The following is a 25170-nucleotide window of genomic DNA, read 5'->3' as shown; positions in this document are numbered from 1 at the left end:
ATTAAACTTATTTTTACATCACTTTGTGAGTTTCCTTTCTCCTTTTATTTTTACACTTGTTTTGGCATAGTATATCTTTCATGTACTTATTTGCATGCACCTATTTTGTCACTGTAACTCAGTGTATTTTGTTGTACTTCCAATTATTTGGGTTGTGACTGAAAAGGGGCAATAGAACATCTCACCTACCCATTTAAGAAATGGAAAATAAATAAATAAATGGCCATTTTAGAGAAGGGCTTGTCATAACTTATACAACGATGCACTGCATTACTGCTACTCTGACTGATGTTTATCCTTTTACAGATAGAACCTAATTCCTATCCGTTATACTTCCCTTGTGAACAAAAAGGAGCAACTAGACATTCAAATGTATTATTTCTACATCTGTAATACTTTATCACCCCAATTCTGTTCCCACATATAATAAACTCAGCATTGCATATCTTGTTTCTTTTTGATCTGACGTCCACTCTTTTAATTCATTTAGCTTGTCATGATATGTGTCTTATATAAAGCACTTTAGCAACCATTTTAAGCTTGGGGATTGGCATAATGGTAAAGGTGTTTACCTCATAATCAGAAAGTACATAGTTTGACTCTCACTAAGGGAAAGTGGCAAGGCTTGAAACAATCCACAATGACAATTAGTTCAGTACTTACCTATGATGAAGAAAAAAATGTCAAATGACTTTTTCCTGAATATCTGAAATATGCATTTTGTTCCCACACTGCAGTGCAGAGTTTGCACTTCATGAATCTTAAATTTATTACAATATTCTCTGAAGACACTATACCTCAGGTCAGGGTCAGTATCTCTAGTGCAGTGGCCTCTTTTGTCAGATACACAATTCAATCAGCACTATACATTAATTCTCGTTTCGGATTTTATGTAAAAATCATTCTTTAGTCCTTTCACTTTCATCAGTGTCCTGAAGAACGGAAATTGTCTTTTTTATTTCTGAACATACAAAGATGAGCACAGAAGCAGATAAATAGCATGTGAAGTTGGGACAACTGGTGTTGTTGAAATATAATCAGATGTCCCTCCCCTAACTGCCCCATTCTACCATTCATCTGTTCAGGCCATCCTTGTACCTCTTTTGGACAGAGTCTGGAAATGTGCTTGATGGCTCTAGCCCAACTCTTTCTAAAATATTCAAACCTGTCATAAACTGCCACATTTCCAGATGCCACCCATATCTTCTTCACCACCATGTTTGTCCTGTGTCTATGACTTCAGCCATTTCATAAGCCATGTGACAATGTAGTGCACACATTTCATATCACTTTGCTAGTTACCCTTCCAATGTGTACATCCAAAGCTCTTGGAATCTTTCCTCATACCGTGGCCTCTCCACCACTCTTACAATTTTGAGAACTTTATCTCACATACTGTCTACCAGCTTCAGTTTTTTTTTGTTATTTTGTCTGCTACAACTGGTAGCATGCTGTACTTAAATGGCCACACTACTGTCCTGTAAACTTGAAGTATGAGCCCAGTATCTCTAGAGTTTACCACTCTAGATATGCTTCCCAGTATCAGGACCACACATGTGCTATATGACATTGCATGACCCAGCCCTAAGCCAAATATAACTCCCTGGGCCTTTGCCTCCTCTTTCATTCCCAGAGACACATGTACTGTTTTGTGTATTTTCCATTAATTAAGCCAGACTACATATGCTTGCAAATACTTTTCATTCCACCCTGACTGCCACCTATTTGTCTGCCCTTCAAGACGTACCAGGTCTCACCAGAGACTGGCTCCTCTACAAATGAATGTTAAATTAATGTTGGTGTGGTCAGTGAGCAAATTGATTTTATTGTTAAAATAGGTCAAATCTTGTGATAGCAGACACAAATATATCAACAGAACTGATTCTTATATGAAACCATGAGGCAGCCCACAGATTATTAGCTGTTGTCTATACATTTATTTTTAATTATCAACAACTTTTTCTAATCATTCAGTCACTACCACTCCTCCACGTCCTCTCACCCCCCCCACACACACACACTTACACTCACTCCCACACATTCATTTAGTTTCCCCTTTTCCTAGTTTATTTGTTGCTGTTTTCATTCTTAAATATAAATAACAATATATCTTCTTCACTTTTAATTTGAAGAGACCACAAATTAATTTTACTCACAATTATAAAATGAGATCAGCTGAGTGTAAAAAGTCTTGCTAAATGCACCAGATTAAGTCACTTGTGACAGAATGGAATTATTTTGAATGGAAGAGAACTGGTGAACTGCAGGAATGAAAAAGAAAATGATTATTCATAGGCTTAACGTGATTCACATAAAATAAATTATGGAAGCAGGCACACATCTGTTGAAAAGCTAGAATCTATAAATGATCAACTAAATGCAACAGGTTATTTCCTGCCATTTACTGTGAAGCCTTACTAGAAGGAATAGAGAACTTGTTTCCTGAAGAGAACAGAAAGAAAAAAAAAAGATCAGCTCTTAGGAAAACTGCTATGTATGCTGTAATAACTCAGATACATAATCTGGTTTAATCCTGAAATATTTCCTTGAAGCACTCTTAACTTAATATTTAGTATTAATGCTGTAAGGGAGAGGAAGGCACAGCTTTAGATTTATATGTATGTGAGTGTGAGCTTGTGCGTGTGTGCATGTATATGCGTTTGCCCATGTGTATGTATGTGCATGCATGTGTCCATGTTTGTGAATGTGTGTGTGCGTGTGTGCATGCGTGCATGCGTGTGTGTGTGTGTGTGTGTGTGTGTGTGTGTGTGTTTGATTAGAGTGTCGGGGAGTTGCAGATGAAACTACAAAAAAGCCCATCATGTCACATTCCTTGCTTACATCAACAAACAGTAGGTGCCGGCAAGCCCTTTGCCAAGCTAAATAAAGGTAGTGTTGTTTTTATCTAATTAGTAGTGCTGATGAATGATGAGGAACGGAATGAGTTTAAGCTCCTTTTCAGCTGCCTGCCTAGAAAACTGAGTGGGCACTGCCCATCCTATACACTGGACAGTATGGCGTATGATAGAATATTAAAGGATTGTGCATAGACAAAAAAATTCCCTACAGCTGTATGTCATGTGAGCAAGTGCTGACCTGATCTTTCATACTGCAATGTTTTTGTATTAGTCATAGTAACAGATAAATGCTTGACAGTAGGGAATTTGAACCAACAGCTGGTGCTAAAAGTATCACTATGTATTTGCTGTGCAGAACATCCCAGCCTGTCTGGGTAATATCAAATTGATTACATTTCCTTTTGAAGCATGAAGCTGAGTTTTATATTGTTTGATTTACAGTTGTATTTTTGTCTGGCAGTAGGCATATTTTTTTATTTATTTTTTTATGAGATTTGAATATCCTGAACTTGCGAATGCCAGAAGAGCTTCCTTCCTTGAGAAGTATCCTGTTATACAGCAGGACTAGTAGAATGGATTATAAGACCTGCAGTAATGAGGTTTATTTGCTAGGAGACAGGCTAAGGTAGTGATGCAAATAATTAAATTAGATTATAGGTGGTGCAGCTGTAGTGTTGTTGCCTCACAGCAAGAGGTTCTCCTGTTTGATTCTCGGCTGGAGTGTGGGGAATGCCTTCTGTGTGGAGTCTGCATGTCCTCCCCACGGTTGGATGGGAGTTCAAAAGACATGCGCAAATGGGTGTGCTTTTGTTGAATGTTGAATGTCAAGCTGGCACCTACTGCCAATCATTAGCGGACCGGAGTTCCACTGTGGCGACCTCTCACTGGGAAAAAGTCGAAAGACAAACAACAACAACACAGACAAGTAGCAAATAAGTCAAAATGATTTTTACACCTCCAGTGGTCCACAGGATCCAGAAGGGGTACAACAAAAAGGAAGCAAGGAACATTTGTCAACTCAACTCAACTGTCTCATGTAAGTTATAAAATGGATCTAGAGGAGGAAGGTCTGAGTTTAGTATTAGGACAGAAAACAAACTATGATTTTATTTACAGGTTTTTGTTTCTGGCCTGTTTGCAATAAGAGTTGATATATTGAATTGTGTTCTATTGACCAAAATGGATACCTTTCCACTCTGTGGTTAAACCACTTCAGAGTTGGAGTCTGACTTGGTCACATGACAGAAACTGATTACAGTGTTCTGCAGATCAGAGACCAATCATAATTAAATCTGCTTTCCTTTCCAGCTGAAGCAGATTATTTCAGAAAGGCAAAGGCATACTACAGAAATGGACCCTTCTTCCCCAGTCTGGTATCTTGGGAAGAAAAAAGTTAGTTTATGGTTTTAGTTAGGTGGTTGGAGTACTGCAAGCAGACAAAGGGCTGATAAGCCACAGTTAAGTTAAATATAGTTCATGCTGATCTGTGCATTCCTTATGTTTCTCCTCTCTCATTACATTTAATGACAAAATATCAGGGTAAAGATAATACTAGCCTTCTTGAATTTCCACTGAAACCTAATAATTAAGCCAGACTTGATTAGGACTTCTGTCATTTTTCCGAAGCAGGCATGACAAGGAGTCACACGTTTTAAATTCTGCACAGCTATACATTTATTATTCACGGTATTTTACTGAATTTCAAGGAAGATCACTGAGCTATAATAGCTTATACTTTGGAGGTATTTGCATGCCTAGTCTCTGTAATAAGCACTTTGTCTTTTTCTGCTGGCATGCTTGGAACTGTAACTTGATATCTGGAGTTATGCTACCCTGCTGCTAACATTATAGAAGCATTTCATTTGTACAGCATTATGTTAGTCAGACGACTGGAGAAGAATCTGCAGAGACAATATGCCTGAAACTTCTTACCAATAGATTTTCACACCCTTCTTGTGCCTCCTCTGTCCAATAAGTTGCTCACTTGTGACAATAATCTGAGGAGAGATTTGGGTAAATTGGAACTCCCTAGAAAAACAATGGTAGTACAAACCAGGTGAATTTATAATAGCACCCCTGTGATTTTTATGATGCCAGTTTTCCTTATTGCACAGTCTCTGCTATGCAATGTTCTTGCTGTGTCATCTTGTTTAAAAAAGGTCCAGAAACAGTTAAGTCATAAATCAGAAGTTAGCATTTGGTTACAACGAATGGTTATTTCCTGGTATGCTCTTTGTGATGCAGGGCTGTTAAATGATTAATTACTTGACAGGTGAAACACAATCAATTTGTCTTGCAATAAAAAAATAGTTGAAATATTAACATTTTTCATGTCATGTCATGCTTATTTATAAAACATGCAGCATTAAAATGCTTGAATGGAGGTGTTATAGTCAAAGGGTAACAGTAACAAGAAGCAGATATGTTACATCCTGCAAACTTTGATGTCAGCCTTACCGTCTCTGGTATTATAGCAATAACCAATGACTGGGTGTGGTATATTGAAGATTATACAATGACCCCCCCCCATTAATATTCTAAAACGTGCACGCTGATTGGTCAACGTGCACGTTGTAAATCAGAGTTATACTAATGGAAAAAGGTCCGTTCGCCTGGACTTTTTCCATTAGTATAACTCTTTTTTTTTTAAGCAATGGAGAACGCAAGCTCTCCGTTGCTTTTTACACACTGTCTCGCTATGTTAAATGGGTTTAACATAGCATGACAGCTTTAAAAAAAGTAACAGAGATCTTCCTATCTCTGTTGCTTTTTTTAAAGGTGTCTCGCTATGTTAAATGTGTTTAACATAGCGAGACAGCTTTTAAATAAGCAAAGGAGATTCTCCGTTGCTTTTTAAAATCTGTCTCGCTATGTTAAACTCCTTTAACATAGCGAGACAGTTTGTAAAAAGCAACGGAGATCTTGCTTTCGCCGTTGCTTTTTTCAAAACTGTCTCGCTATGTTAAATGGGTTTAACATAGCGAGACATAAAAAAAGCAACAGAGATTCTCCGTTGCTTTTTTTAAAGCTGTCTCGCTATGTTAAACTCCTTTAACATAGCGAGACAGTTTGTAAAAAGCAATGGATATCTTGCTTTCTCTGTTGCTTTTGCCCACAGCTCTGATGTACTGCATATGCATACGCATGTGCAGTACATCAGAACTGCTGCAGAATACCAGGCAGCTAAAGAAGGGCAGCAAGGAGGCATTATACAATGCCATTATTTAAAAAAAGTAATTATTTTTTGTCTTAAATAACGTCATTGAATAATAGCAATAACCCACGCCTGGGTGTGGGTAATGTTGGATTTACCCACGGTTGTCTTTGTTTGTCCACTAGGGCTTCACCCTCGTGACCAAACCACACCAACTGTGGGTAAATCCAGCATTACCCACACCCGGGTGTGGGTTATTGCTATATTTACCCATGGTTGGTGTGGGTTAATCATGTGGGTGAAGCCCGAGTGATTAAATAAAGGCAACAGTGGATAAATCTTCAATACATCACACCCAGGAGTTGATTATACAATGACATTATGTAAGAAAAAATGTACTTACTTTTCTTAAATAATGCCTTTGTATAACGGCTCACTGGTGTTCTTGCACTTTCTTTAGGCATCCTGCTGCTTTTTTGATGTACTGTGCATGCGTATGGGACTTATATTCCCACACTTACACAGTACATCACTGCTTTGGAAAGGAAGCAATGGAGAAAGGAAGATCCCCGTTGCTTCTTTATTGTAAAAAAAATAGTTTGAAATCTGGATAATTCAGAGGTATGAGAGAGACAGGACAGTAATACAAGGAAAATCAGATAAGTTTTTTTAGTTTTGCATAACATAACTGATTTTCTTTGTATTTCTGCCCTGTCTCTCTCATTCCTCTAAACTGTCCAGATTTCAAATTGTATACTTCTCAACCTCTTAGCTCAAGAAAACGGAAAAGCCATGGCATGTATTAATAGAATAAAGCCCGGGTGACTGGACTTTTTTCCTATTGGCATTTGCTGGATTTTACAACGGGCACGCTGGTTGGACTAAACAATCGGCGTGCATGTTTTTGAGTGTTAATGGTCAGCCATTGTATAATGTACAATATAGAACACATACCTCAGTGGGACAAAAGCTCAAAGTCTCAGCTCACCAGGAAAAATGACTCTTGTGTATCATATCCTTTTAGCAAAAATGACAGTGAGCCTAGGTATACTAAAGATCTGTGATTCTTGTGCATTTAACATTATTTCTAACGTGAACTGATCATACTAAGAAGTTTTTTCTAGATTCTAGTTTGCCTTAGCTATTGATTTTAAATATATTTTTTACTTTGCTTGAAAATGTGCAAGCTATAAATGTAGGTGTTTTTTTCTTTCTTCCTGATGAAATACCTGTGCATACATATTTAAGTATGGCTTCTAATGCTGCTGTTTTAAGTTTAACAAACACTTTTGATATTTCCTGCTTATTCTAATGGCATCTGATGCTAATATCCTTGTGTACTTATTTGTTTCTCTGTTACCTGCTACCTAAAAATCATTCAGGTGGCTTGCATTTAAAGCCATTATAGTGCAGCGGTAGCATTGTTGCCTCACAGCAAGAGGTTCTCCCATTCGATTCTCAGCTGGAGTGCCTTCTGTGTGGAGTCTGCATGTCCTCCCCGTGGTCGAGTGGCGTTCGAAAGACATACGTGAATGGGTGTGCCTTCATTGAAGGTTGGGCGTCGGGCTGGCACCTCGCACCATAAAAATCGACTGCCAGTCATTAGCGGACTGGAGTTCTGCTGTGGTGACCCCTAACCGGGAAAAGCTGAAAGAAAACAACATACAGAGCAACTTTTCTTTATTCAGTCATTAAGTTATTCCCCCGGATTCATGAAGCTCAGTGCAAGGCTGGTGTAAGGCCTGCGCTGGCCGTGTGGTGTATAAATGGTGTAGTAGCGCCATATGCATATTAATGAAGGTGCACCGCTACCACATCCACGTGCATAGGACACGTGCGCGAGTGCATGGGGCGTTACTAAGCTGCGCCCGGAGGCGTGTCAATGTTGGCTGGCGATGAGCAATCTAAACTGCTGAATATTATAGCCTGCCTGCAATAGTAATTGCACCTATCACTGTCCGTGGATAATGAAACGTATGCAAAGCATGCAAGACATTTCCCGGCCACACAAAATGGAGAATCAAACAGAAATGCACGCAACACAATATGAGTTCCTGTCCATGGAACAAATGATATTTAAAATCATGTGTCCATAATGTACTGCAGTGTCAGACGTTATACCCAGTGGAAGTGAAGCGCATCATGTCAGCGTGCCGCCAATACACACGTCTAGCCCCATGGGTATGGTCACCAGCAGTCCCACAGTGGTAGTGATAGTACACAGCAGGGCAGTTGTGGCTATATAACAACCGTAAAGAAACCTGACAGTCCAAATTGTATACCAAACACACACAAACATATGTATATTAAAATGTGCTATACACATGAACAGGAACGTAACCGTCACATACACATAGGATGCTATATGCGGAACCGGGATATCCAAAAGTAGAACCCATGCATGCAAATGCAATACGCAACAACCCCAGTATAGCACATAACCCGCACCCATGTCCGAATGTCCACCAAATCCAGCTACCAGCCTTGCGCATCCGTACACCTGCACATAGTGAGTATTCCCCATATGTAGTAGGAAGTATCATCCTAGGCAGTGTCCGGATTGCAAATATGTATCCCACGATTGTAAACATCCCATCACAGGTACGTAAATCCAAATGCCCGCACGTTAATGTTCCGGCAAAATGTGTGTACATCCCGCGTGGGATAAGTAACCTGTTGAAACCTCAGAGTTGTTTACACGCCACGGTGTCCATTACTGTACACAACTGGACAAAACATGTATGTGTAGTCACGGTACTGTTCAGTTTCTACACAGACATGCAATTCATACTACGCAGGATGGTACAGCTGTCCACCATGCAGGTCACCCCACTAGGGTTGCCACCTGTTCAGATGGCCAAGGTGGGACATCCCTTGTAGAAATGTGAGAATTTGCAGGATAAAACATACCCCCGGCAAGTGCAAAGGACAGAATTACACGTGTATGCCAAGATAAAAGCTTATTCCATAGCATTTGAATAGCTTATGCTATCCCAAATAATAGTTATGTGTACCAGATACAAAATACCTGTATCATGCAGCTAGTAAAGAAAATAAGAAATATATTATTGTCTTAAAATCACAGGACATTTGCCATGTCTTAGGTGTCATCGCAGGACACAACTGTCCAAAGTGGGACCTCCCGTCGCAAAGAGGAACAAGTGCTAACCCTACTCCCCACTGAATTATCGACAGTATATATTCAACTCAATCACATACCGACACCACCTCTCAACCTATTACAGCAACAAAACCTGGACAAAGCCTAAAAGGATGGGTGGACAAATAGGGACAGATGTAATTACTGCTCTCCCAAGCTTCGAAAGTTTACTGAATAATAGTATGTACATAAGCAGGAAATGTTGTGAAGGATGTGGGGTAGTCCCCAGTATTACAGAGGTCCGTACATATATACTGTAACAAACCATCACATATGTTGACTGTACTACTGCATACCCATAGTTAATTCATAGTTATGTCATGTGCAAAATAATAACCCTCGTAAGAATGAATACAGGAAATAGTCAAATGTGAATGGGAACACCACTCACCATGGATTATGTATCGTAACCACCCCCACCCATATTATGTATTGCCAACATCATAAGCTGCTGACAGGTGCTCAAACACCTTTGTCTGTAAACAGATTAAATGTTTAAAATGGACAATCCCTGTCCATGTGCTTTGTCTGACATTTGAACACGGTCAGGGCAGTTCCATTCACCAGTCGGACAAGCCTAAACCCAGATCACCACATGAACACCCTGGCAATTAAAGACCTGTATGTGTCAGGAATATAAGCCTTTGGGTTCTGAATATCCCTGCAGTGATGAAATATGCAGCTTGGGTCCAGAGCAGTAGGGAATAGGGAATGTGTAACATGTAGTACCGCATTTTTCCCAGCAGGAGAATGGATGCCTGTGACGTAAGTGAAGCGGTGAGGCATATGTTAATGTAGCTATGTACTATGGGTATGCATATAAATGAGTCAGAACACCAAACATATACTGGTTACAGCATCCGGCCAACGTGAATGCAGTCCCGGTTGAACAACGACTATAGCACATATAATGTGAAAGTGTAATGAATGCGTCTGTGCCATACAGTTAAATATGTAAAGGTGAACGTGTGTTTCGCAAACGTCCGTTAACCGGATTACAGATAATTACTGGTACTGTCACAAGTAATAAAGCCCACGTAAGCACAAAGACTTAGTAAACATATGTAACCCACAATAAGGATATGTATGCGCGCCCGCGCGTAACCCACAATAAGGAAATGCAAGTGCGCCTGTGCGTGTGTGATCCGCTCACAGCATAGTAAATTAATGCTGTTTCCCCCACATTAGTTATACATGGCTCAAACCCGTTAACCTCGTAAAGTATGAAACCGGATGAAGCCATGCAAACTACCGGTACAAATAGGGACAAACCCCAGATATGTGCCAGAACAAACATAGAAAGTGGATAGAATAACGGGTGTTTCAGTAGCATGGATTCTCTGAAGGGTATGCAGTCGTAACCAGAACTGCTTGCCAGAAATCCCCACCGTAAGTCTCAAATGAAATGCCACTACATTGCCAGATAGACACAGGTTTATGTAAAACACAGCGAAGATAAAGGGGCAAGCAGCTGTACACTCTGCGACAATCTGTATAGTGGAAACGTATGGTATGGATATAGATATATGTGTATACACATAATCCACAGACGTAAACCAAAGCAAGTTATGAAATGAGGATTGTACATGTATATATGTATACACAACAGACTTATGTCCCGTAGGTATGACGTATGTACATAAATTGGCGACGTTATATCTAATATGGGTAGACAAACAGACATGCAGGAAAGGTGAATAAACCGCAGCATTCAAAAACATTGGCCAGAAAGTGACAGTCCAGCAAGTTCTACACTTTAAACATGCAGATAGGTGTCCATTGCAGGACTCCATAAATTGAATCTTACGTAGTGTCAACCGACATTGACGCAAAAGAAGTGACCGCAGCAAATACGAAATAGCTGTACATGCAACAGTATCAGGTGCAAGGGTGATGACACATGTGTCGATAGAATGTATGACGTACGAACTGATATCCGTAGAGTGGGGAGTGCATATAAGTGTCTCCACACTTCAGTAATGCACACATTAAACATGTGTAATGGGTACTGTAGAGGGTTGTCAGGTATGGGAATCATGGGTATGCAGAAATGGGCCTAGGTGTTGTTTGGCAGGGATTTCGTAGGCCCGCCCCATGGGAGTGATGTGGGTATAGCACACGCCTATATTCTCAATAATGGGGCAAACCATCCACTGGATATTGCGGAAACCATTTTGACAATATGTAGGGCCCTATATCAGTGTCATGTAGGTGATTATCATGGATGGACATGCGTACGACCAAGATGGTACCCATAACTGGCAAACTGTCAGAATAACACAGCTGCACTAAGGCATAGTACATGAAATACAAATAGGGACTATATTAGATTTACCCCAGACAAAGTCAGAACGTTGTGAGAATACTGGCGTACCCATGAATATGGATGTTATGAGTGTTACTAATCATGTAATGGAAATGTCAGTCACTATTATCTACCACACAGTCCGTAATGCCTTGCCAGCAATTTACCAGAAAGGCACATCACTATGACAAATGTAACAAGGTCAAATTTCAGGGCGTTTACCCATAATGTGTACAGGTTAGGGGTATGAAGGTAACCTGTCCGAAATACATGTACAGAACTAGTGATACTAGGTGGACAGGTGAGAAGAAAGACATCAGGACAAATGAGAAAACATGTACAAGTCATACGCATGTACGCCGACAAATGTGAATGACAATGTATGCCCTGTGAATGTCAATGTGGAAGGTTAATAGACACAAATGTAATGTGTCCCTCAGGGTGTCATGCAGTGTCACCGTAACAATGTCCAGTCCCCCAGACACGTACGTGAGTTCTGCCACTGACGGAAAGCGCAAATACCGGCGCACACATACGGTACATGATAGACCAATTAGTGTGGATAAGCAGCTGTTGGCCTGTGTGAGGAATACAACTGTCTGGGTGGGTGTGTCCTACAATATAACTGTAATGGCATGTGGCCTGTGATGCCGCCATATAGTGTGTGTATTGGTGTCAGAAAGTTGATATTTTGTTACAGACACATATTCCGCAACTGTAAAGATTTATGATGAATGTGCAGAGTTCTGCCTCATATGTTTGGTGTGTTCCACGTAACAGTAACATTCTGGCACTTCCATGATAACTGAAGACATGAAATAATGACAAACATGTGCGTAAGACACCAAATCCGACAGAAAAGCCATACTAATGCAAAACCTATTATTGTGTCAACTAGTTACGTTTGTAAGAGCAACATGTCAATTCTGCCCCTATGTGTCCCACTATCAGATAAGGCCTTGTCCAGCAACTTGCTCTAGGAGGTAGAGTGGTATGAACAGAAACAGATACATGTGTGAGGAAACAGCAATATCGACTGCAAGATAACGCAGAAAGTATGAAATGCGCTGCAGTAGGACGTGCAGTACTGTCCGCAGGTATGTGCTGACATGTCAAATGACACAGCAGTCTACATGAAGAACCTTTAGGGCTGTCACCTTTACAAATGATGATACTGGGACATACCCACAGCCATGCACACAGCACAAATAGACATACACACATCAAAACTAGGCCATGATACATGAAGCCTCCGGCGTGTACGAGTACAGTGAGAGTACAGCAAGGATAGATGTCTGCCAAGATATACAGCAAACACCTGTAAGGGCGTGTAACACCGCCCATAACACGGACGTTGAATGGACAATGTTGGGAGTTGCAACATACCCCATTGGTATGTGAAAGCTATGCAAATATGTGATACATGAAACAGTCAGCTGTCCATGCAAGAGCAGAGTTATGGGCAGAAAATAGATTTTATATATACATATATATATATATATATATATATATATATATATATATAGAGAGAGAGAGAGAGAGATACAGACATACACACACACACACACATGTGGCAGGGCTGGTAATCGAACCTACACATGACTACCCTATCACACTACAACATAACGCACATGACGCATTTACCGAACACGCTACCGAGACTACTCAACATTTGCAAAGACAAAGATGGCAGCAGGATACATCTGTGTTGCGAAGTGTCTAAAAGCATAACCTGAGTCCCCAGGTGGACGGGAGCATGCAGACACACACACATCTGGCAGGCCTGGGAATCGAACCTACACTTAACTACCCTATCACACTACAGCAAGACGCATTTACAGAACGCGCTACCGAGACTACTGAACACAGCACTCCCAGAGGCATACTTCTAGGTGGGTGACATCATCCGCAAAGGCAAAGACGCCGATAGGGAATGTATGTGTTGTGAGGCATCTAAAAGCATTACTGTGTTCCCAGGCAGCTGGAAACACACACACACACACACACTTGGAAGGGCCGGGAGTTGAACACACACCTACCTACTCTAACACACTACAGCATTATGCATTTACAGAACGCGCTACCGAGATTACTGAACACAGCACTCTCAGAGGCATACTTCTAGGTGGGTGACATCATCCGCAAAGGCAAAGATGCTGATAGGGAATGTATGTGTTGTGAGGCATCTAAAAGCATTACTGTGTCCCCAGGCAGCTGGAAACACACACACACACACACACACACACACACACACACACACACACACACACACACACTTGGAAGGGCCGGGAGTTGAACACACACCTACCTACTCTAACACACTACAGCATTACGCATTTACAGAACACGCTACCGAGATTACTGAACACAACACTCTCAGAGGCATACTTCTAGGTGGGTGACATCATCTGCAAAGGCAAAGACGCCGATAGGGAATGTATGTGTTGTGAGGCATCTAAAAGCATTACTGTATCCCCAGGCAGCTGGAAACACACACACACACACACACACACACACACACACAGTTGGAAGGGCCGGGAGTTGAACACACACCTACCTACTCTAACACACTACAGCATTACGCATTTACAGAATGCGCTACCGAGATTACTGAACACAGCACTCTCAGAGGCATACTTCTAGGTCGGTGACATCATCCGAAAGGCAAAGACGCCGATAGGGAATGTATGTGTTGTGAGGCATCTAAAAGCATTACTGTGTCCCCAGGCAGCTGGAAACACATACACACACACACACACACACACACACACACACACACACACCTGGAAGGGCCGGGAGTTGAACATACACCTACCTACTCTAACACACTACAGCATTACGCATTTACAGAGCAGCTACGGATTACTGAACACAGCACTCCCAGAGGCATACTTCTAGGTGGGTGACATCATCCGCAAAGGCAAAGATGCCGATAGGGAATGTTTAGAGAGTGAGCGGTCTGAAAGCATATTACCATCCCAAGGTAGATGTACACAAACACGCCAGTGCTGTCAACGGGCCAACTAAATATCTACGGAGCACAACAACACTGAATAGATACGGGATGCACCACAGACAGTATACCCTTCGAGAGAGCAACAAGTGTGTTCAATGTAGGCATCCATTGTGACACTGAAATTGGACATCTGGTGCCTGGATGCCCACCATGGCTATACAGGATGTCAATGGCCATGCCCACATGCTTAGTATCACACGTCTGTTTGGAATGTACTGTGTGTCCATCTACACAACAGCGTACTGGGCATGCTCACACACTTAACTGTTGCAAAGGGCCATCTTGCATGCACACGGAGTCTAATCACGGAGGGGCACAGTGTGGAATGTACTGTGTGTCCATCTACACAACGGCATACTGGGCATGCTCACACACTTAGCAGTTGCAAAGGGCAATCTTGCATGCAGATGGAGTTTACACACAGAAGAGCACAGTAAGGTATAACTGCCCTCATGCACAGGCTGGTCACACATGCAGTGACCTGTACACACACAGCTGCCATCACAGCTGTCACAGGTGCAGGTCACACACATACACACTGCAGTGTACACTGTAGCTGTCAAGTCAGCACCATGTCATTGGTGCAGCACTACACAGCCTTACGGTCCCACAACACCATGTGACACATGACCACTGGGCTGTACAGTGGTGTACACCAGCTGTGCAGAGTACACATGTACCAACAGGGATCCAACAGGTGTTATGCATTGCAATGATACCAGTATACATAAACAGTTCGGCTCAAGACATACCATGGCCCTTACACAGCTGTGACACCTGACTGTTGCTGTACACCAATGAACACACGTCTGGGTACGTCATACGTGTGATTGTGTGGATGTGTGCATGGACTGCACACACACAACACATACATACATGGCCTTTGATGTACCTCGTGCATAACACTGGCCTAATCAATGCTACACACGCAAATTGAAGATGGGCCCATGTCTGTTGAATGCTCACACTACAGGGGGTAGCAGTGTTGACCAGGACACATACCCTTGTACTGGTCACCTGTGACACCCGTGATATCATACCGCAGTCCATGTGTTATGTATGTCAACACACATGTCCAACAATAGCAATGCATACAAACATGGAAACAGGAGACACATGTGACATCTGTACTGTGCACGCAGCAAACATGTTGCACCTACCTACGACATGCAGATGCAATGCAGACCCATCATTGACATCTGTATATGGTGACATACAAACAGCACGTATGGAGGGATGTGTGTACATAACTTGGTGAACCACCTGTCTAGATGTATGTGTGCAAGGGGTGGCTCACAGATGTGTCACACACCATCCTATCATGCCATGTGCTAACTGTACGCTATGTCGCTGTTACTTGACGGTGCTGACATAATGCATACACAGTGGTCAGGTGTTAACAACTATATGTCATATGGCACCTGTAACACCTACAACCTCCCATGTGTATATAGCAGCACATTTGCCAGATATAGCATTGGTACACATAATGCAATCAATACCGCTGCATGTCCAGCAAACGTGTCATCATATGGCTGGTGTATCAGTCCCAGCACTGCCATGTGTGCCTGAATGTGTGACCAGGGATGCCACATATCGCGGGGAATATGTCCCAGTTGCTACACATCCCTGTACACCATTGTAGAGAACTGTACATACGTCAGTGTGGGAAGCATGACATCCGCCGGTGATGTGCATCACACACATCGGCTGTCCGTATACACATGTGTGGTCAACACAGTGTGTGTGTGTCTGTATGTATGTCTGGTGCTTGGTGTGAGTGTGTATGCTAATATACGGTGGGAAATTATCACTGGCTCCACGTGTTGACTAACCCATAATGGTGATGCATTGCACAACCCTGTTGATGCCATAGGTCCCAGCCATACTGGCTACCTGTGCATGCCCCTTCTCTGTGACACTTCGTGTGGGTGCATAGTACTGTGAGGCTGATGACCACACAGGCAAGGGTCCCCAGCTGCACACATGGGGTGTGTGTTATAGTGGTGTACACCCCGTGACTGCGGCCATGTTCACGTACTGTTATGGGCCCTACTGCTGCACAGTGTGGCCTCCACCTACCAAGTGACACCTCACATCATCATTGGCCAGGCCGCTGTGTACAACCCCTGCACCATGTCACCATACCTGTAATGTGTCCTGCTATGTATGTCACGTCTCTGTCCAGTGCAGCCTGTGGCACCGACCACATGCATCAGGTGCAGTATATGTGCGGACATCTGTGTCATGTTTGTGTGTCCAACAGTCAGGATGAGGGTACATGTAGCATGCTGATATTGCCAGACGTGCCTGTGTGTACTCCACAGTTACACATGGGGGACTGCAAACACTGTTACCTGTAAGCACATGCAAGTACATCATAGGAGGGAACCAGGGTATCACAACCAACATGGTGCTACAGATGTAACCGAAACACATACCGTGAACACATCACAATGCATGCTGCACCTGCACTACATGGTGTGACTGGTGCATGTCGACAGTACACAACCTATGTCACATACACAACTCAGTATTCACACACAACCACTGCAACATACACATCCCTCACTATGCATACACAGGTATTACATACACCTCTCCCTGCACCGATGGTGTGGATGACAGGGATGCGGCACAGGCTTCATCATATGCACAGGGTGATATGTTTGCCAGGGGCATAGGCTGCACACAACCACTGCAACATACACATCCCTCACTATGCATACACAGGTATTACATACACATTTCACTATGCTGTTCACCCTGTGCATCAGAATATTTGTGCATAACCCTGCACCGATGGTGTGGATGACAGGGATGCGTCACAGGCTTCATCATATGCACAGGGTGATATGTTTGCCAGGGGCATAGGCTGCACCAATGGATAACATCATGTGTGTGTGTAAGGGCCGGTGAGTTGACTGGACATATCTGTGCAGAATGCATGTGGATGTTGTGGAGCCCTACAGTTGTGTTTACTGTGTGCGTGTATGTGTGTACACAGTTCTGCCATTTGTGATGCCTACATGGGGTATAATTGACAGCCCCAGATTGTACAGTGCAGGTTGTACAGCTAACTGTGTCCGTCCACGGCCACGTGACCTGTGCCTGCCTGGGGTTGCACGGGCACTACCAGGTAAAGGTACAGAGTGGCTACTGTCCGACGACACATGTCCACTGGAAACGTGTCCCTGCTGAGACTGTCCAGGGCCATGTCCACATGGCCTGCTGTGTCCTGGTGTTGACAGCGAAGCAGCAGCTGCACTGCTACTGCTACCGGCACTATGGGAGCGGGCATGTGAGGTGCACGGTCACATCGACCTACACTAGGTGGTGTTGCTGGCCTATGTCCACGTGGCCTACGCCTCACTCCTACCAGGTGTTCCAGCACAGACAGCTCCCGCTCAGGGATTGCCATGCCTCGGTCAAGGATTCCGACCATTTCAACTAGTCGCCTATCCAGAACATTAGCAATCTGCTGTTGAGCATTTGCCAATGCCTGGATGTTGTCATTTAGGGTATGGATAGCAGCCCTCTGCAGCCTCTGCCCTTCTCTGTTCTGCCATTCAGCATGTGCCTGTGCTGCCATTACAGTCTGGAACATGCGTCTGGTGATACCAGCTGGTGCGCTCTGTCCTGCAGGTGCATGTCTGCCAGTAGTCCTCCTACGAGCAGCACTGGCCACATGCCTGTGTGGCACATCTGCAGTCATTACACTGACACCATGGTGTGTAGACACACCTTCTGTAGCCACCACACGTTCCTGTTCCATGCCAAAAGACGCTGACTGTCCTTCCTCTATGGCCACCGGTGATGTGGTATGTGTTGGCGGCAGAACTGTGTGCGGGGAAGAGGGGGACATAGCTGGGATGGTAACCAATGGCACAGATTCAGCCCCTGACAACCCTGCCTGTACCTCATGCATATGTTCATCACCGCTAGTATCTGTGGGGACACTAACATCAGATGGATCGCAGGAGGGTAACGCACCTACATCACCTGTGAATGCAAAGAAATACTGTAAAGTACAATAGACACAGACACACACAGACACACACAGACACACACACACACACACACACACACAGACACACCATGCATGTGATTTGTCAGATGGCATGCAGCATGCCTGCGATAGAGCAGAGGGCATGCAGCTCAGACATTAATAGTGTTAGTAAGCATTCCTCCCTGGGGTGAACACTACAGCAAGCAGGTGTCATATCAGTAGCCATGCAGTTCACACAATCATGGTAGTATGCATGCATCTCCGTGATACACCATGTGGGCCAGAACAGGATAAAAGTACACATGTCTGACATGACCTTGACATGTAATTTGCTGACATGTGCATTAACATGCATACATGTTTGACACAACGGTGTCCTGACACATGTACAGCATCATAATGGGCTTCACATTGCAGTGTTGTGTGTATGCCCTACAGATAGAATGCATGTTTAGCAAATGTGCATGATCATGGGAGGGTAGTGTGAGCCATCTACATTGCTATACAGTGTGAAGTACAGACACTGTGCCATTGCATGGCAACATGAGGCATGTATGTTGCTGTAGAATGCATAATATGTACACATTGCATAGCCATAACTGCAACACAGTCATGATGTTTGACAGATCGTATATGGTAGTCTGCAGTGACACCTCCAGTAGCTGTGCACAGGCTTTTAGGTTGTCCACTGTACCACATCAACTGTATAATCGGTCAGCTAAGGCTATAATTGGACCATGTGTGGACAATGTGAAACAGGGTGTATACACATCCCATGTACTGTGTGGCTACATGTCTCTGGCCATCCCCCATGGCCATGTGTGCACATGTGGTGGCCAATTGTGTGTGTGATGGGCATCTTCTCCACATGTCTGTGTGGTCCCATATGACATACACCCATACATGTCAGATATGTCACATTCCACAGGTCTATGCAGACAACGGGTTGTATGTTTGGTATGTGGGGTATATGTCATGTGATAGTGTGACAATATTGGAGACAGAACACTACATGTCTGGGACATGTCAGGTGGCACATCACAGTGTGTGCACCCGATGCAGGGGCATATGACACAATGGTGACACTTGTGGGCTGCCCATATCATAGCTCACTGTGTGGTACTGTGTGCGTACCACACATGTTGTTCCAATGCATACTACATATGCCTCCATTGTAGAACACCTCCACCGTTGTATGCACAGCTGACCACACATGTCGCAATGACAAGTACTGTGGTTTCAAGTCTGTGTATCATTACGTTTGCATATATTGCACATGGGTGGTGTGTGTGAATGCATGGTGGTGCGACCTGCATATCATGACTGGAACAAACATCAGGTGTGCAAGTGTTACCTGGCCACATGGCAAATAGATCTACACTGTAACATGCCTGATACTGATGACAGTCTCACCTGCAACGGACCCATGTCTGTGCGGCACACCAGAGGTACCTGTATAGGGGTGACACACCAGTATGAACATTATCCATGACTGTATGACAGCTACAGGTTGCACTGTGCATGTGCACACATTCACCTGTGTAATAGCATATAGTATGCACATGTGTGCATACACAATGTAGCATACTGTACTATGCAGCATGTGTGTCCACATACCTGGCATATGTTGTTACTTTACATTATGTACAGTGACACATGCAACTACATGGGATATAATAGCCATATGTGCATTACTGACTTACCAGGCAACTCCAGGCTCATTGGTTGGGAGACACCCACCTCCACAATGGCAGCTAGTGTTTCTGGATGCTGTTCCCTGGGTGTCCCCAAACTGGCCAGTAGCTCCTTGGTGTGTGTGAGTGGGGGCTGGGTTGGTGGCCCACCACCTGTTCCACCTTGTTCCCTGGCGATTGCAGTGGCACTCTGTTTTGCATGTCGTATCAGGTCCATGCAGTGTCTGCGCACCTGCTGGTAGGTGTGGTTATGGCCACCCACATCGTTCACCCTCCTGTGTAGATCCTGCCACAGGTCATCCCGCTGCTGGGCATGCTGTGGCACATGGCTGAACAACAAGTCATAGTTGTCATGGAGCTGTGGGATGAGGACATCATCCTCCTGGTGGGTGTATGCTGGGAGGTGTGTACGGGGCATTATCTGTAAAACATAATGATGGTGACAGGTCACAGTTTCTGAGATGTACAGAGATACTGCTGCACATACATTTCTATGACATCTACTGCATCTGCACAGTTATCTTTGCAAACTACCATGACACTGACATGACTGGCGTGTTTGTGTCACACATGTCACACACATTATGCATTAGATATCATCACCATGTATGTGTGTCACCTCATTACAGTGTTTATACTCCATGTAAATGCTGTCTTGCTGTGGGCATGTCTATTTGCCTGCACTTGTGTTCTTACCTATCTGCACATGCCTCGATGTGTCCATGGTACTACTGTTGACCTGGATGCTGTGTATATGTCACATATCAACACAGACGCAACCGGAATGGACTTGAGCAGTGACAATGCACACATATGCATGGACACCTGTACATGTATGTGTTTTGCCATATACATCTACACAGCACTGTACAACTGTTCAACATACTGACACGGATCGCCTGTATTACACATGTGATAGACATGGGACAATGGATAGTCAGACGACATTCGCAGGGATGGTCATCAACCATAGCATGTGTGGGCACAGTTTCCACGCTATTACAGACGGCCATTGTGCCACCGCAAGCTGCATCAGTGCCACATTACTGATCCAGTCAGTTGATAGTACATCTACCATGTGGCCATCGCACCATGTATGACTGGGATGACATCTGAAGCTTTGATGGACAGGGTTGCATGGTATGGTCGGAGTATGTCACATATATGGCACAGGGATCTGTCCAGCCTGTGGCGATCCTAGTATTAGGACGGTGGCTGTCCATGACATATGTCATATAGATCAGGATATGGACATGTAGCATGTCCATCATCATGGTGTAGCAAATGTCCTTCTGCAAGGTAGATGGCATGCTGCATAGTGGAGGTGTGGATTGTGAAGGCTGTTATTGCACATCCATGCATAGCCATTACCCCTTACAGGTGGTATGTGATCCAATATTGGTCACCACAGTGCTGTATATACCTGGCCAGTGATCTCCATGCTCATGGATGGCACCCTGACATGACATGGGTACCTCGGATGACTACCTAAGGGGCCTGGAGATGTCACCATGTCGGGGGTGCACTGCACAGTACCATCCCTTACACAGTGTCCATAATGTTGACCACAGCCTAGGTAGCAGTTTATGGGTACAGGGATGTTCACCTAGCGGTGACACTGCTGGTATCATCCATCAGACTGTGCCCATATGTCACACACCTCACGCACACAGCCCATTCTGTATGTTGTTCACAACACTGACACAGCTAAACTGATAGGTCATGGCCATTCACAGCCTTACATACACAGATGCCTAACATTTCTCTGTGTGGTATGGGCTACAATGAGGGTGGGGTACAACACATTAACCCTGTTCTACTGTATCTGGCACAGATGTGCTGTGCACATGTCACTCTTGCACCTTTTGTAGTTGTGGGTCTGTCAACAGGCCACTGGTGGAACACACCTGTGACATGCAAAGGTATTTGTAATCAAATATCCGTGCTATCTTGTACATCTGTACTGCTAACATCTACAGTGCTAATGGTTCATGGACATGCACACCATACTCAGCAGGGTTATAGTGCGGTGCCACCCTAAATGACTGTCATCACCACTTGTGGGTTGATATTATCCAACACCCTATCTGTATTGTATGGTCATGCTAGGCACTTGTTCAGAACATGTGAGCATGTCATGAGCTACTGATTACTATAGCGCCTATTCCACACCATTTCCCACAGGTACACTGGCTGCCCTACACTTCCCAGCTTGCTTAAGGTACGACAGCTGTTGTACACACGTAACGCACATATCCTGTGGGACATGGTTGTATATGCAGGCATGTCCAACTGTCACGTACCAGTGCTACTGCCTGTCTATATGAGGGATATGTCGTACATGTGGCAATAGAGCAATTGTCTCATGTACACATTCAATGCTCACTTCACAACATACGACACTACAGCCTGTGGGAGATGCATGTCTGCAGCTGTGCTGGGCCCATAGCTCTCAGGTGTATCTCATTACGGGGAACGTACCTCATTTGGGGTTCTAAAAGGTGCATGTTTCTCAAGGTTCCACATTGGAAGGGTCTGTCACACATTCATTGTTGTACATAGTTTACCTGCTAGCCATGGCTAGATAGATGACAATCATATTAATTCATTGGAATATCTGTTTTATATGTAAGACCAGCCTATTTTAGCCATCATATGCCCTTCCTAGTTGACGCTGTTAGTAAGCCAGTTGTAAAAGTGTTCCACGTTTCACCCATTTGTCACACTGTATGAGGGCTAATGTTCCTCATTTTCGGGACAGGAGGCTGACAGCTATGGCTGGGGGTAATGCTGTCGCCAACCCTGACTGCACCTGACAGTCATTTGGGGATGTGTAACATTCGCAACACAACCCACCCATCACATAGTCTCACATAATCTACACCACTGGCCACACCTACGAGGACAACCTGTGCAGTACGTCTCCATACTCACTGTAGGCACCAGAGGTAGCCCCCATCATGGAAGACAACATCACCAGCTTATAGCCCACAGACTCATGTGTGCCCACCACATACAGCCAATAGTCTGTTATAACATTCACAACACACCAGTCATAGCTGACTCTGTAGGGTGTCACACTGCAGTTCCACACAGCAGGCTACACAAGGCATTAGTCGCTTACATCTTGCTGTCGGGTAACTGCTTCTGCAACATAACCTATGCACCCATGCCACACCTCACCAGGTACGATATGTCTGTCATTCGCCATGTTAGTGTGACTGCCCTGTGATGCCACTTCACAGACTACGTGTGCAGGGACATGCAATAGCTCACCAGTCTTATAGCCCTGAGGGTGTGGGCCTAGCCCTGGGGAGCATTTTGCATTCGCCTGGACATGATACCACTGTACAGTGACCAACTGTGTCACTTCAACAGTTGCCTATGCTCCTATTGTCATTCCACAGGCATGTGGTATCTGTTCGCTATGACTGTCCTGGTCAAACACAATGCTGTGGCACAGTTGACTTGCACCTGTCGGCCCTGGGAGTACAGCTCACATGCTAGGCTCTTGCTGCTTCTATACTGCCTGTCCTGCACAGTTTCCAATAACTGTCACCGGCAGGGTGGTAACTGGCATGCGAGACATGGGGTCATGTGACACATTGCTTGCATCTTCCCCTGTGACGCACGCAGGCAAGGCACACCTTATAATGCACCACTCCAACATCTCTGCAGTGACTGGGACCTGCCTGTAGGCTCTGCAGAGCACACCTGCAATGACAGGTTATAGACGGACCATACCTTCCAGGCACATACCTGGACCGGCACACCCACAGCTGAGGGGTTCCCATATCCCACTATGTTTTGCACACATCCTGGCAAGTTGCTCAGCACAATGCATCAGAGGTGCTCCACGTGCAACTAACTGTGTCCGGGACCGCTATACACATTGTAACAAGCGACAGAGTCAACATCATACCCCACGGGTAACATACCTTCTATGGTGGTATAGTGGTCAGTGGGCCTCAGCTACTACTGATGTGTGACTGACACTACCCCACACTTCACTGGGTTAGCCACTCATGTACCGACACATCCATGAGTCATACCCTCCACTCTGCTGGATCAACACATACACACCACCTCCAAGACCTACATTACCCTTGGCATGAACACTACCACCATGTGACTGGTGTTACACACCTGGGGTTATCCCCTCATTGGTGGATTCTGAACATATATTAATCTACCGTGTTAGCCACATCCCAGAAACACACCCATCACAGCATACACAGTACATGTGTACTACTACACCTACTACAGACGTCTGCTGACAGCGGTTGTTAACATCATGACACCCGTGCAGATGGACAATGCACATACAAATGCTGACACATACCCCAGTGCACTTAATTAGCATGTACACAACTGCATGGATCATGCTATTCCACACAGAGCCATGATGGTACACACCAGATAACAGACGCCACCCTGGTGGTCATGTTCCACGGACATATGATGTACAACAACAGGTGTAGGCTGTTGCACAGTGGTGTACATTCCCATGTATGGGGTGGCTCACTGGTCAGCCGTGGTGGGGCCACAGGGTCCCTCATCACATACTCCAAGACTAGATACGTAAACATGACTGCCACACATTCCAGGGTGTACCACCAGGCATTATGGTGGTATGTCAGTATTCGATGGCAACACCCACATCTGCTGTCACATACAACAGTCACTCAGGAACATTGCAGACCCAGGTATTGTTGGCAACATGCTGGAGGATGGCTTCAATGCTGACAGTACACCCCCTCACTCACTACAGGGCCGCAATCCATACATGAACATTGTGGTGTCCCTGTGGTCACACCTACACAGTACTGACCTACACTCCATGTGTCCTGGGACACTGGCCCCATGTCACCTTCCAACGTCCCAGGCTGTGATGTCCACCAACCTCCGAATTACATGTCTCACCACTAGGCCACCATATTTAGTAATAGCCTTGTTTCAGACATTGTAGACCCT

This window comes from Protopterus annectens, chromosome 4.part1, assembly GCF_019279795.1.
Source record: "Protopterus annectens isolate FY-2018-M chromosome 4.part1, PAN1.0, whole genome shotgun sequence".
NCBI lineage: Eukaryota > Metazoa > Chordata > Ceratodontiformes > Protopteridae > Protopterus > Protopterus annectens.
This window is presented reverse-complemented; position numbering follows the sequence as displayed.